A 16,347-nucleotide genomic window follows, 5' to 3' on the forward strand; every position below is an offset into this window, starting at 1 on the left:
GGTATTGTAACCTTGAATTGAATCAAATCATAGCCTAAAGTACAGGGATTCAACTTCTGAAATGATTTTCAAAATTACTTCCATTGAATAAACATTGGGAAAGTGTGAATCCATAGCTATTGTAACCTTGAATCAAATGAAATCAGAGTCGAAAGTACACAGATTCTAGCAATCCATCTTTTATAGCCTTAAATTTGTGTGTTGGTTCTGCTCAGTCCCATCTTCCATTTCGAGTTGCTCACATTAATGATATGATTGCAGGAGGTTCGAATAACGCTGTGTTAAATCCCCTGGAAGAAAGTTGAAGTGGGACATAAAGGATTCCCCGGGAGGTTTCACACCCTGTTGAAGGGACCAGGTTTAGAGCCACGATGACTCTGCATTCAGGCATTAAATTATAAAGGGGTATTGGCCAGGTTGAGAGCCACGATGGCTGTTTATTCAGGCATTAAATTAGAAAAGGGTGTTAGCTTGCATCAACTACACTCATCTCAAATGCCCTAAATTCTAAACCATAGCCTGCGATTTCTTCAAAGTATGCCACAGTATACCGACTATTATTTTTCAAATTTAATGAAAGATATTACAATGTCATTACCAACAAAAAAAACAAATATCTTCCCCAAAATATTTTCACGAATAACCTGGTTTTAAAATGAAGCTCTTCCCTTGATGTGCCTGGCTGCAGACATAAACAACACTCGGAGGCCCTTTTATGAGTTGTAGAGCGCTGATGGCCTTGAGGTCCATTCTAAACTTACTCCCTTATCATTGCAGTAAACCAGCCTCAGGGACTAGCCGGGCCAGTTGGAGCCGCGACCGTGGGAGTTGTTGGACTTGCTGGAGAGAGATCCACTTATTTCTACTTACCCGACCCCGTTAGGGTTCAAAAACCTAACATCTGCATCATATTAGCTAGATATAACACAGAGGAAGTGGGTTCAAAACCCTGATGTCTGCATCATCTTCGCTGGATATAACATAGAGGAATTGGCGCACCCGCTCACCAGGATTCGAACGCGAGACCAGTTGAGAATGGTATGAATATAAAAGGTTCAGTGGGAGCAGCGTCTTTCAATGGCTGACATTAGATGAAATCGATTAAATGACTTGGAATTTTCCTAGAGCTGAGAGGCTCACGGTTAATTGCAGAAGCTAAGGGTTTCCACACGGAGAGGATCAAAGCGAAAACATGTTCATGACTTTGGCACTCGGAAGAAACATGTGAAAGTTTTAAAAGTGGAGATACATCCATATTAAAGAAAAATATAAATAGATTTTTTTCCCGCTTGGAATTTTAAAACAAATGGTATATAAATTTAAAGAAATTTGGACTTTTTCTTACTTAAAATTTTATTTTTATTTTTTATATATTAAAAATATAAAGTTAAAGTTTATTATAATATCTTTAATAGTAAAGAATATATATATATATATATATATTCTTTACTATTAAGAATAGTAAAGAATATATATATTCTTTACAATATGTATATATGTTATAATTTAGCTATTTTTTAAATAAATTCACAAATAAGGAAGTTTCTAATAATTTCTGGAGATATTTTATTATTATTAAAAAGAGAAAAAAAATAGTGGTAACCAAAATTGAAAGAGTATTGATTTAAAAATTTAAATGGAAAAGTTGTATATTCAATTTATATTTATCTTAGAGTTAAATTTATTAAATATTTAGGGTGATTATGTTTGTAAAGGTATAAATTATTTTTTCAGTATAAAATTAGAAAAATTATTTTAATTAGAGATTTGATTCTTATGTATCTTTCATATATTTAAAATTAAAATAGATCTAAGTTAATTTCTATTAAACTACAAAATTTCATTTTAGTTATATATATATAGTTTTATTAGAACATTTATAATACATATTTATATATAGTTATATATCTAATAAAAATGATAAAAAAACACGATGTTATCAACATTGTTTCCTTAATACTGGAATATTGTAAATGTCAAAATTTTGCAAAGTCATTAGGATCACGTACCTATCATATTTTCCCGCATTTAACATTGAGATGGGCATGTTGGTACATCCATTGGCTAGTTGAGATGGCAACAATCGGTGGTGCCCCTCAATTGTCACCTATATAGAGTAAATAGAAACTATTGACTTTAATTAATTTCATCTATTTAATTAATCAACATTAATTGAATATGATCACTTACCTATCGTATTTTCCAACATTTAACATTCATAAAGGCATGTTGCTACAATTTAGCCTCACAATATATTGTTTTCAAATAGTTTTCAAAACCAAACAAATATACAAAGAGATCTTTCAACTTTTATCATATGGGTGGATAATATCTGCGCCCATTTAACTTTATAAAACATTGATAATAACATGTACGGCTAAAATTTAAGAGGTAAATTGTTCGTTTTACCATAGCAACACTTTTGCTGTTTTAAACTATTTTTAAATTTACTTTAGCTTAAAAGTAAGCTAATAAGCGCTAGAGATGAAGTTCTGATGATAATCCTGGAATAATACATATATATATATATAAGAGTATTGTGTCATTAACTTGTTTTTTTAAGTCAAGAAGAATGACTTTTAGTTAAGTAAAAATATTTTGAAAACATACTCCAAACCCTCAATATTTTAAAATCTACAATCAAATCGAAACCTGAATTTAATTTTATTACAAATTTTGAAATATTTTAAAAATTTAACAAACAAAAATCAAACAACCATTCTTGTTTTTATATCTTTCATCATATTCCAATATATACAATCCAAGTAATAACCATCACACATAACATATCATCTTCTTAAATTTAATTTAATTTAATTAGAAATTTTGAAATATTCAAATATTTTAAAAATTCAATAAATAAAAATCTTAAAATTTTCATAATATTCCAAAATCTACATTCTAATTAAGTAATAACCATCGTACATACCTTGTCATCTTTCACCAAATGTAATATTAATAGCCATCCTTACTCTTTCCTCTTTTCATAGCCCTTTGCCCCATCTCAATCGGTAACTGAACAACACATTTTCTCGTCTTTTGTATAAGGATGGTTGTTGTTTTAATGCTTCAATGCCTGCAAATGGGTAGTGCAACAGCCTTAGACCATGAGAATTATCATACTATCTCGGTTGAAAACTTCAAATGGAAAGAGCCAAAGGGGTTTGCCAAATGTTCAGCTTCATTCACAGGTAAGGTAATTTTTTTGTTTTACTTTTTCATAGTACTTTTTAGATAAAAAAAAATTGGGGACAAAAATGCATAAATCCATGACCGGCTTCCTTTCGTATCTACTTTGATTTCCGTAACTACTCTATAAATCTCAATCTCAATGGATACCTAAGCTACGCATTTTCTAGCATGGTTGTTGTTCTGATTCAATGAAGGTGCATGGGCAGTTTAGAAATACCATGAGAATTACCACCCTCTCTCAATTGAGCACTTCAAATGGAAAGACACACGAGGATTTGCAAAATGCCCAACATGATCCATAGGGAAGTTGATCGAATGAATTTTGACAATATAGAAGTTGGTCTGTAGGGAAATTTATATTTACTGAGTTCATCTGGATGGATAGCAAAAAAACACATCCCCCTCTCGTTTTTCTTAAGAGAAATCGCTGATATGTTTCTATGTGGGCTCATAGGCAGTTAAGCAACTCAATATCATGAGAATTACCATACTATCCCAGTTGGAAACTTCAAATGGAAATGATAAGATGGGTAGAGATTTGCCAAATGCTTCTTTTTTCGGGCCATGAAAATTTCTTTGGTTGAGATGTTCAAGTAACTTTCTACTTGCACCTCACCTCATCTCAACTTCCTACCTGCACCTCATCTTATCTCATCCAAGTAACACATTCTCTAATGATAACCAAATAACACATTATCCAAGTAACACATTCTCTAATGATATGTTTAAGCGGGGCCGTTGTTCTGCCTCAGTGCAGGCTCATGGACAGTTTAGCACCCGCAAACGACCAGAGTTACCATACTATCTCAGTCTAAGACTTCAAATGAAAAAATTCACAAGAATTTTCCATGTTCTCAGTTGTTTTTTTCAGGTTAGGGAGAGTAAATATTTCTTCAAAAATTCTTTTGTATTAAAGTGATTTCAGTAAACTTGACTCTATCAAATTACTAGCAATTCTCAAACAAATAAAAACCCGTGGCTCTGACTAATAAGACACCACTTCTCTTTGTGTTTAGTGATCCTAACATGTTGGCTAAGATGTCGAGTCACCTGGTATCATTTCCATATATTTACTGCGGGTTGAACGTTATGTCAATACAAATCCGACCACCTAGTTACTTGCATGTGAATGATTTTATGTTTGGTTTATATTAATAAGAATTGCATCACCTGGCTACTTAAACTTTTTCATGTTTGGTATTATGGAGTTTTCAACGCTACATTAATACAAACCAGAACTCTTTGTGTTTGCAATATTCATGTGCCCTATCAAAAAAATAGGAATAATAATCAGAATTTGTGTCTGTGTTGGGAATTTCTTATAATTCCAAAAAGAAAAAAATTGAACAGAGAATAGTGCTCTATTTTTCTTTTTAACACAGAAGACAATGTTTTTCACACAAAAATTTTTTTATTCATTAGCAAGACTAACTGTTACAAAATTCTTCCTCCAACAGAGGGATTACAACAAGACTGCTTCAGAGGCAGTTCAAAAACTTCACTCTGTCTCTCCCTCAAAATTAACACTATCGTGTGTAATTTTTCTTTTCACTTCTTACATTCGCACTGCTGCGTATTACATCACATCTTCAACAACAAAAAAATGACATTACATTTTACTTGTACCGTAAAAAAAACTACTCTTGTGAATTAATAACAATAAAACTAAAAACTTCACCTACATTCAACAACAGTAGTAAATTCTGGCCATCAATGAAAATTCCAATTCACGTCAAGTAATAAATAGCTCCATGGTGCAGGCCTTGAAAAGTGAATCCATATTCATTTACTAGTACGGGCAGCCCAGAGGAGTGTACCCAAACGGACAGTTGTCGGCAAAATCGCGCGACCCTTTTTTACGAAACTTTACGCTCAGGAGAAAAGTTGTATTAGCAAACCGCTCAAGGTACATGTTAGCTTATGAGTGTGCTCACTGCCCCCCAGAGAATTACCACCATTCGGTAAAAAGCGGTGCTGGGAATTGGCAGTTTTGGCGCTGCAGTTGAGAGTAACATTTGAACACTCCCCTTTAATTTCAACTGGTGGGTTATCAATCATACCCAGACATTTCCTCAAAAACTCAAAACTTTTCTACCCCAATGGTTTGGTCAAAATATCTGCAACTTGCTCCTGAGTTCCGTAGTGTTCTAAAACAATTTCTCCATTATTTACCAATTCCCTGATGTACTGAAACTTTGTGTCAATGTGTTTCGTTCTCTTATGAAACACATAATTCTTGGATAATGCAATAGCTGAGCTATTGTCACAAAGAATCACAGTTCCTTTAGCTTGCTCTTGGCACAAACTCCTTAACATCCTTCTCATCCAAATTGCTTGACACACTGCTGCTGTAGCTGCCACATATTCTACCTCTGTTGTAGACAACGCTACAATAGGCTGTTTTTTTAGAAGCCTGCGAAATTACTCCTGAACCCATGTGAAAAATATAACCGCATGTGCTTTTCCGATCATCTACACTTCCAACCCATTACTCTCAGTGTATCCAATTAAATATGAACATTCTGAAGTAGTATATAAAATGCCAAACCTTTTACTACCTTTAACATACCTCAGAATCCTTTTTGCTACCTGCCAATGTGCTTCTTTTGGCCTCTCCATGAATCTGGAAATCAAACTAACAGCATGCATTATATTCGGCCTAGTTGCAGTCAAATACATGAGGCTGCCAACTATGCTCTTGTACAAACTAGGATCAAAATCGTTGCTATTGTCCTCTTTGCTAAGTTTTAATCCCATCACTGTGGGAGCGATTGTTGGTTTGCTCTCCTGCATATTAAATCTTTCCAACACTTCATTAACATATTTCGCTTGTGAGATAAAAATCCCATTTCCATTTTTTTCTACTTCTATTCCTAAGAAGTATCTCAGCAAACTCATGTTAGTCATTTCAAATTCTTCTTTCATGAATTTTTTGAAATTTTCAATAAGGTAATCATCATTACCTGTGAAAATAACATCATCAACATATAACACAACAATTAGAATTTTACCATCCTTTTCTCTGATGTAGAGGGTGGGTTATCCCTCACACTTTTCAGATCCATTTTCGAGTATATAGGAATCTATTCTACTATACCACGCTCTTGGTGCTTGCTTCAGCCCATAAAGAGATTTCTTCAATCTGCACACTTTGTGCTCTTGACCTTTATTTTCATAGCCTAGAGGTTGTTCAATGTAAACCTCTTCCATTAACACTCCATTTAGGAATGTTGAATTCACATCCATTTGGTAAACTTTCCACTTGTTTTGTGCTGCTATGGACAACACTGCTCTCACGGTTTCCATTCTAGCAACCAGTGCGAAAGTTTCCTCATAGTCTCTCCCATGCTGCTGCTTATATCCTTTGATAACAAGTCTTGCCTTATGTCTTTCTATTTTGCCTTCAACATTACTCTTGGTCTTGTATACCCATTTAACTCCAATGACTTCCTTTCCTTTTGGTAGTTCAACTAAATCCCATGTCTTGTTTCTTTCTATGGCATTGATCTCCTCATCCATAGCTTTTATCCATTTCCAATCCTTAATTGCTTCCTCGAAATGAACAGGGTCATCAACATGACAATATAAAGAAAACAAAGAGTTCATACCTTCATTTGTTGCCTCTTGTTCATAAATGTCACTTAAATTTCTGAACTTTTTACCTCTTTCATTTGGTGTACAAGTGCTTGAAGAAGTACTTGAATTTCCTCCTTGTGGTGTGCTTGGAGAAGCACTTTCATTTCTCCTCAAGGGTGTCTCTTGTTGCCCTTGTGTTGGTGCTACTGTTTGGAGATGTATTTCAGCCATCTCCTCATTATCTTCATCATGAGACAAAGAGTTTTTAACATTCACTATTTTCTCTATACTTCCATCCCAAGCTTCCTCTTCAATGAACTGAACATCTCTACTCACAATAAACTTCTTGGTGGATGGGTTATACAACCTATAAGCTTTGGATTCCTCATTGTATCCAATGAAAATACATTTCTCCCCCCTTGCTGTCCAACTTCTTCCTTAATTGATCTGGAATGTGTGCATAGTCCACACATCCAAACATTTTCATGTGGGTGACTCCTTGCTTTGTCCCACTCCATGTTTCTTCTGGCACTATGTTCATGACTGCTTTTGTAGGGAATCTATTCAAAATGTATGCTACACAATGTACATCTTCAGCCCAATAATCATTTGGCAGATGCTTTGCCTTTAACATACTCCTTGCCATATCCATTATTGTCCTATTCTTCCTTTCGGCAACTCCATTTTGCTGTGGAGTGTACCTAGTGGTAAACTGCTTATGAATTCCATTTTCTCTACAAAAACGTAGAAATTATTTGGAGATATACTCACCTCCTCTATCAGTTCTTAGAACTTTGATATGCAACCCACTTTGGTTTTCTACAAGTGCTTTGAAATTGCAAAATCTTTCAAAAACTTCACTTTTGTTCTTCAGGAAATAAACCCAAGTTTTTCTAGTAAAATCATCAATAAATGTTAGTATATAGTGGCTGCTTGCAAGTGATGGAGTTTGCATCGGTCCACATAAATCTAAGTGGAAAATCTCTAAGGGTGCTTTTGCCCTTATGCTTTGCCCAAATGGAAAACTTTCTCTGTGTTGTTTCCCCAAGATACAACCTTCACAAAGGCTGTCTGGTTTCTCTATCAATGGTAATCCTCTTACCATTCATTTTCTATTCAACAAGTTAAGACCTCCAAAGTTGAGATGTCCAAATCTCAAGTGCCACGACCAATTTTCATCTTTTGGTTCGCTTTGGAAAGCCTCTTGTGTCACTACTGCTATTTCTTCTCCATTTTTTAAATCTGCTTTCATTCTGAGAGGGAACATCGTGTTCCTTGTCATCTTCACTTCAGCAATACATTGTTTGTTGGGTGTTTTATCTATGATGGTTCATACATCATCCACAAAGAAAACATTGTACCCCTTTTGAATAAGTTGTCCAATACTTATGAGGTTACATTTCATTCAAGGAACATAATAAACATTTGCTATGGTTTTCTTTTCACCTTTCCTTGTTAAGACATTTACTTCTCCTTTTCCCATAACAGAAACTTTCCTATCAGTCCCTAGTGTGACTTGTGACTTCACACTCTGATCTAACATAGAAAACAGGGCTATGTTTCGTGTCATATGGTTACTACAACCCGAGTCTAGAAACTATACATCTTCACTCTTTTCTTCAGTCATATTATAGGCTAAAAACAAATTATCTTGGCTGATATTTTCTCTAGTGAAATTTGCACTAGTTCTATTACTCATATGATGCTTCTTCTTTCTACATTCATTTGCATAATGCCCATATTTTTTACAATAGTGACATTAGACATTGGATTTATCATACCTTTGTCCGAGCATGATTTTTTCCACTTTGTTGGCTACTGCCTTGGCCTTGGTTCTGATTTGGATTGTTGCCTCTTCCTTGAGAATTTGCTGGATTGTTTCTTCCACCTCTGTTTTGGCTTCTGCCTCTTCCTCTCTTGTTTCCTCTGCCTTGACCTCTTCCTCTTCCAAAAAACATCTAGGTCTTAAAGGCATGCTCTAGAGATGAGATTTCATTTCTACTCAATCTCTGCTCATGTGTCATCAGTGATGCATGTAGTCCATCAACTGAGAAGTTTGTTAGATCCTTTGTCTCTTCTATGGTGGTGACAATCACATCGAACCTTGAGGGTAGGATCCTCAATAGTTTCTCCACAATCCTCCTTTCTTCAAGAATCTCTCCATGAGACCTTATCTGTGTGACCAGACCAATCAGATGTGTGAAGAATGAGTTTATATTATCTAACTCCTTCATGCAGAGAGTCTCAAAGTCTCTCCTCAGCAACTATAGTTTTGTTGTCTTCACTTTCTCCATGCCTTGATAGGCTATCTTGAGAGTTTTCCATGCTTCTTTGGATCTCTTGGCTGCTGCTATCCTTGGAAACACACTCTCATGCACTGCTTGATACAAAAAGTAGAGGGCTTTAGAATCCTTCTTCTTATTTCTCTTCAACAGTTCTTTCTCTTCCTGAGTCAAATTGTTAAACTCATCTTCATCTGCTGGTTCTTCAAAACCATCCTCAACAAATTCCCATAAGTCTTGGGAAGCAAGCAAAGCTCTCATAGTTATTTCCCAATAGTCATAGTTTTTCCCATTAAATTGTGGGAGCTGAGTATTACAAATACCCATGCTAGTGCTGGCTCCAACCATTCTTGCACTCTTAACTATGCTTCAAAATACTTGACTGTGTATTTAAAATAACTTACTGTCCTCAATAGTAACACAAAATACTAACTTGAGAAATACCTTGGATTCTTTCTTGACTGGGTCTTCACTCTGCTGGAGAAGCTGCTGCAACAAGAAATCCTTCCTTCAGCCTCGTTGACACCTTCAAAGAGCCTGGACAAGCTCTGATACCATGTTGGGAATTTATGATAATTCCAGAACAAAAACAAAAGAATCTAAACAAAGAATAGTGCTCTGTTTTTCTTTTAACACAGAAGACAAAGTTTTTCACACAATTTTTTTTTTTATTCATTAGCAAGACTGATTGTTACAAAATTCTTCCCCCAATAGAGGGATTACATCAAGACTGCTTCAAAGGCAGTTTAAAAACTTTTCTCTGTCTCTCCCTGAAAATTAACACTGTTGTTTGTAATTTTTCTTTTCACTTCTTACTTTCACACTGCTGTGTATTACATTACATCTTCAACAAAAAAAATGACATTACATTTTACTTGTACCGTAAGAAAAACTACTCCCGTGAATTAAAAACAATAAAATTAAAAACTTCACCTACATTCAACAACCGTAGTAAATTATGGCCATCAATGAAAATTCCAATTCAAGTCAAGTAATAAATAGCTCCATGGTGCAGGCCTTGCAAAGTGAATCCGTATTCATTTACTAGTACGGGAAGCCCAGAGGAATGTACCCAATCGGACGGTTGTCGGCAAAATCGCACGACCCTTTTTTACCGAACTTTACACGATGGGGAAAAGTTGCATTGGCAAACTGCTCAGGGTACATGTCAGCTGATGAGTGTGCTCGCTGCCCCCCAGAGAATTACGACCATTTGGTAAAAAGCGGTGTGGGGAACTCGCAGTTTTGGCGCTGCAGTTGAAAGTAACATTTCAACAGTCTGCAGGTCAAAAAAATAAGAATAATAATAATCAGAATTTGTGTCTGCAGATCAAGAAGAGCTAAAGCCGGAAGTGAAGATAAGACTAGATCATATCCACGGGGCCTGCTCGCCTCTCATGCCCATGAACTTGAGCTCAAGGATAGACTTGGTCTCTTAAACTCTTGAACGAGACAATAATCGTTTGAATATAATAAGCAGGTCGAGAAACAACGGGACTTATTCTCGAATGAGCAATGTTCCTCTTCAACCTGGAAGAAAAGTCAGTACAAGAAACTATATTCTAACAGCAGGGTTTGGCACACCAACTAAGAATATGTCGCTCATAATTGACACGAGCAACGATGTGACATGGATACAATGCAACCCTTGTTCAGATTTTTATTCATAGGTAGATCACGTATTTGATCCTGAGCAGTCATCTTCTTACAAACACTTACCCTGTGATTTGGCTGCCTGTACTGAATTGACCACTTTAGAAGTCAATGTGGACCCCTGCAGTGTTGGGGGCTGCGTTTATGAAGTGAACTATCGGGATGGATCAAGCACACAGGGAGATTTCAGCGAGGAGACCTCCACTTTGGCTTCCGACTCTTTCCAGAGCTTTGCCTTTGGATGCAGGCATAGAAATATAGGGCTCTTTCAGGGGTCGGCCGGGCTTTTAGGATTGGGGTGGACTGCACTTGAATTTCCTTCCCAGACAAAAAGCAAATATGGCGGGCAATTCTCAAATTGCCTTCCTGATTTCAGATCCTCCACATCAACGGGCTCGTTCAGCGTCGGTCAAGGTTTGATTCCTCCCAGTGCCATTTTCACCCCTCTCGTCTCGATTCCGCCTACTGTTCTTGGAAGAGGAGGCACCATTGTGGACTCTGGAACAGTCATAACGTGGTTCGTCCCACAGGCATACAATGCCCTGAAAGCTTCGTTCTGGAGCGAGACGCAGGATCTTCTGAGCGTGCAACCCTATTCGAACTTCCACACCTGCTACGACCTATCTGGCTACAACCAGGTCAGGCTTCCGACCATAACTTTTTATTTCCAGAACAACGCAGATGTGAGTGTGAGCGCCCTCGGGATATTGATACTCGTTCAAAGTGATGGATCCCAGGTGTGCCTGGCATTTGCACCGACATCACAATCAGACAATTTTAACATTATCGGGAACTTCCAACAGCAACAGATGCAGGTTTCTTTTGACACAAGAGGCGAAAGAATTGGTTTTGCCTCTGGTTCCTGCGATACTTAGCACTGCTCTAATAATTCCAATAATACCAGTAAATTCCCTGTATGTTTCTGCAAAAGATCGTAGCCTCTGTCATGTAAAACTCAATAAGCAGATGTTTAGGTCTTGGGTTAGATGGAGGTTTTAGCCCCATCCTAGCCTTATCATGGACAACGTCTATCCTTCAACTTTCTATAAGGTATCAAATACTATATTTTTGAAAATTGCGTTGTTAATAATTTAACATTGTAGGATATAAATAATCCTTCTTAATAAATAGTTAATATATATATATATATATATATATATATATATATATATAATAAATTGAAAAAATATAATAATAAAATACACTTAATATTAATACTATTAACTATTTTAAATTTTTTATAAATGTAGACATATATAACTTTTTTAATTTACTATTAAGTTAAATTTATTTATAATTTATAAAAAAATATGAAAAAATATCTCAATCAATATCTAACCACTCAGAAAAATATGTATTTTAAAGTTAGTGGAAAATATGAAAAGATATCTCAAACAATATCTAGCAACTCACAAAAATGTGTATTATAATTATCTCTCTATTCCATATTGTTTTTGTTATTATCGAAGTTTTCAACACTTTACAATCTATTATAATTTTATTATAAATTCTTTAATTTGTTATTTAATTTAATTCATTTCTAATTTAAATTAAAGAGAAGTTTAAAGAATATCTCAACCATTCGTTAAAACTCACAAAATATGTGTTATAAAGTTAGTGATTAACAATTTATATCACAATTTCATCCATCTTTTTATTATCAAATTTTTCAAGTTTGTTTTATTTTTTTGTCATGGTGAATTAGTAACTAGTTGGAGGGTGGATGGGAAAGCCCCTTGAGAATTATCACAAGGGGCCAAAGATGAACCCTCCCTGGTATTTGAAACCAGTTGGAAGGGATAGCAACTCATTGTTAGCAACTCATTGTGTCAACCACTGAGGAAACTATTGGCTAAAAATTAGTCTTCAAGTTAGGAATTTAAGACTCAAAAGTACAAAGAAGTAGTGAAACTCTACTCTTTTATGAATTGTCAAAACACCACTTTAAATTGTATAGTTTTCCTTAAGCGAGGGCAATGATTCAACCCATATCAGTGAACAACACTACTTAGGACACATTTCTAATTTCTTTTAATTTTAATGTTAAGTTATCCATAATATATATATTCAAGGAAAAAAACTTGATATATTTATGACGGAATATATACATTGTTGTGTGTTACATAAAATGCCTTCAAAAGGCCAATGAAATATAGAAACTGTACAATTTTCTAGTATCATATGTAATTATGTCATCTCTTAGTATATTTCCTACTAGTAACATATGTAATTATGTCATCTCATAGTACATTTTCAATTTCAGCGTTATGTATCATATGTGCGGTGAACCTTCCATAAAGAGATAATAATAAACAATTTCATGTGAATTTCCACATGGAGAAAAAGGAGGACCACATGTGAGTTTCATTGTCCATTACAAAATTCATAAGCTCTGCAATGTCCAAGAGGAGGTTGTAGAGCTTGTTTCGAAACAACATCATGTTTGTCATTAAGTTCTCTCAAAACATGGTTGTAAATAGTATTTGTAGGGGCTTTCCTCCTTTACCACTAAAAATGCACCAGAGTTAATGATTTTTACAACAAGTTCAAATGACTTATTATCTGAATTTGAAATAAGTCAACCCCTCTCAATTTTGACTTAATAATTCAATGCATCGGTGGTGTCAGTTTCAACAGAGAATGCACTATTTTCTCTTTTCTTACAATAGAAACATTTCATGAATTTTCAAGTAATCTTAGCTATGATTCTCAACATGACTTCTCTTTTTGTTAGAATAGAAGCATTTCTTGAATTTTCAGGTAATCTCCACTAATGATTCTCAACTTGACTTGGACTCAAATTTAGAATTTTACATCTATTTTTAAAAACTGTGGACTTCACTGAACCTCACAAAATTAAACTATCCATAGCTTAGACTTCACTCACCTAACAAAATTAATTTTCAAACCCCAAGATTACAACCTTATCACTCCAATTTTCAAACCTCCAAACTAGATTTAGAAAATACAATGGGTAGAAAACCATCATGCCCAAAACCATCTGCAAACCCCATGCACAAAACCATGGGGTGACTCTGCCCTCTGCAAACCCTAGGGGGAAGTGACCCGACACAATGTACAACATGTGAAACTAGTTGTAGAAAGAATATAACACAACACATTCTAATTTCCTTACCTGTCTCACCAAGAGATATAATTTGACATACTAGTCCAATAATTTATATAAAAATGAGTCCATGGTCTTAGACTCCCTTATATATATTGCTTCAAATCCCATTTAGCAACTTTGTTGCCTTCACTTTTTCCATGTCTCTAATATATTGTCTTCACTTTTGCCATGTCTCCAATATATTGTTTAGACTTACTAGTCCAATAATTTATGTAAAAAATGAGTCTATGGTCTTAGACTCCCTTATATATATTACTTCAAATCCCATGTAGCAACTTTGTTGTCTTCACTTTTGTCATGTCTCTAATATATTGTCTCGACTTACTAATCGAATAATTTATGCAAAAAATGAGCCTATGGTCTTAGACTCCCTTATATATATTGCTTCAAATCCCGTCTAGCAACTTTGTTGTCTTCACTTTTGCCATGTCTCTAATATAATGTCTGGACTTACTAGTCCAATAATTTATATAAAAAATGAATCTATGGTTTTAGACTCCCTTGTATATATTGCTTCAAATCCCATCTAGAAACTTTGTTATCTTCTCTTTTGCCAAGTCTCTAATATATTGTCTAAAAACCGGTAGAAAAACTCGAATAAAAAAAGAAGAAGAAAAAAGACCAAAAAAAATATTTTACAAATTAAAAAAAAAACAAATTCTTCAGATCTGAACTTGAGTGCACACCGATATAAATATTAAATTTAATTTCATGAGAAAAATACATTTACAAAAGATTTACAAAAATCTACCACAAATTTGTTTCTCCTCACACAGTGAAAATAGTTCAATGTTTTACCTGTACAGTAAAAATAATAAAAACCTCTGGACATACTCTCGCAAAAACATAATTTATGAACTTATATTTAAACATACGTTAAGATTTTCACACTTTAATTGCACGCAATGCGAATTCATATTGAGCATTGCAACTTTGTATTGAATACAGATTCCAACCGCGCATTAATATTTTTTTGATTTTGATTGACAGATGCTTACCATGTGTGATGGATTTCTCGTAGAGATAAAAAATATATATGGTTAAAAACTTCATGTTCTTGAAACTTAAAGAAAATTTTAAACTTCATGTTCTTGAAACTTAAAGAAAATTTTAAAATATGATTTTTTTTTGGGTATTCCATTGGTTATAGACATTAGAGGTAAAAACTATACACGGTTCAAATACTTTATTTTTATTTACTTTCATGTTGCTTTAACTTTGACGAAAAATATAAAATGCTATTAATTATAAACATTAAATAAATAAAGTAGTTAGGATAAGATGCAGCTAGATGGCTAAATCTGTATTATATTAAATAAATAAAGTAGTTAGGATAAGATGCAGCTAGATGGCTAAATCTGTATTATATTAGCTTCATAAAATACTCCCGACATAAAATATGTAAAAACTAGGCACTGATATAATTGGTCAACTCAAATCCAAATAAAAGTGAATTACATGGTGAATGCCATATAATTTCAATGTAAGTTGTTTCCTTATATGAATAATATAAGCTTTAGATTTATTACAACGTAAAAGGGGTTTTAAGATAATATTTAAGATAGATTTTGTGTAAATTGTCTTAATTTGAGACAAAAAAAGTGTATTGTCTTAAATATTGTTCTTAAGCAAGTGTTTCAAATTAAATTGCTTTAAAATATTGTTTCTATAAAGACAATATATAACATAAGAATTTTTGTCTTTCTGGAGACCATTTCATTTTTATCTCTCCAGAGACAATTTCGTTTTTGTCTCTCTAGAGACAATAGTTGGGATTAAAGACATATCGTCTTTAAAGAGACAATGTATTTGATCCTAACTATTGTCTCTATTGTGACAATAGTTGGGATTAAAGACATTTTGTCTTTAAAGAGACAATGTATTTGATCCTAACTATTGTCCCTCTAGAGACAATAAAAAATTACATTCAAAGATAATACATCACTCTTGTCTCTTTAGAGACAATATAAAATAATGAATCTAGAAAAACATCTCATCATTGAAATAAACCAATATTAAAAGTATTTAATTAAAAATAGGCTACAATATCAGTGGTTAATCCATATTATGACACAATGGAATTGAACCACCAACCTCCTGCTTTATAAGCAGACACTCTTCCATTGAGCTAGCATCCTTTAAAGAATTATGTGAGAATTATGGTATGACATTGCATATATAAGCATTGATTTTTAAAAAGTGTTTGACACATAATGACGTAATCTTTGTAAAATCTAAAATCACACAGTCCCTATCTTTAACTTGATAAAAATAACTCAATGGAGTTAGCTCAATGTCACACCCATGTAGCATGACTCACACAACAAGCTAACTAGCAATTGCACCAAGAGGTGCAAAGGAAAGAAGATGGGAGTAGGGGAATTTGGAAAGAGAGTTGAAAAAAGAAAACATTTTGGTCATTAAGCGTTAGGAACCACTTCAGTTTGCAATCAAAGAGGTTGTCTTTAATTTTTTTTCCAAGACTAATTGGCCAATCAGTTTTAAAACTAATTC

At 34.2% G+C, this 16,347-nt stretch overlaps 1 pseudogene; it reads left to right on the forward strand.

Moving 5' to 3' along the window:
- Nucleotides 1–429: 429 nt before the first annotated feature.
- Nucleotides 430–11,578, forward strand: LOC149239860 (aspartyl protease family protein At5g10770-like; annotated as a pseudogene).
- The last annotated feature ends 4,769 nt before the right edge of the window (nt 11,579–16,347 follow it).

The sequence above is a fragment of the Pinus tabuliformis genome, chromosome 8 (assembly GCF_031772625.1).
Source record: "Pinus tabuliformis cultivar Carrire ecotype Pingquan chromosome 8, CPIR1, whole genome shotgun sequence".
NCBI classification, from domain to species: domain Eukaryota; kingdom Viridiplantae; phylum Streptophyta; class Pinopsida; order Pinales; family Pinaceae; genus Pinus; species Pinus tabuliformis.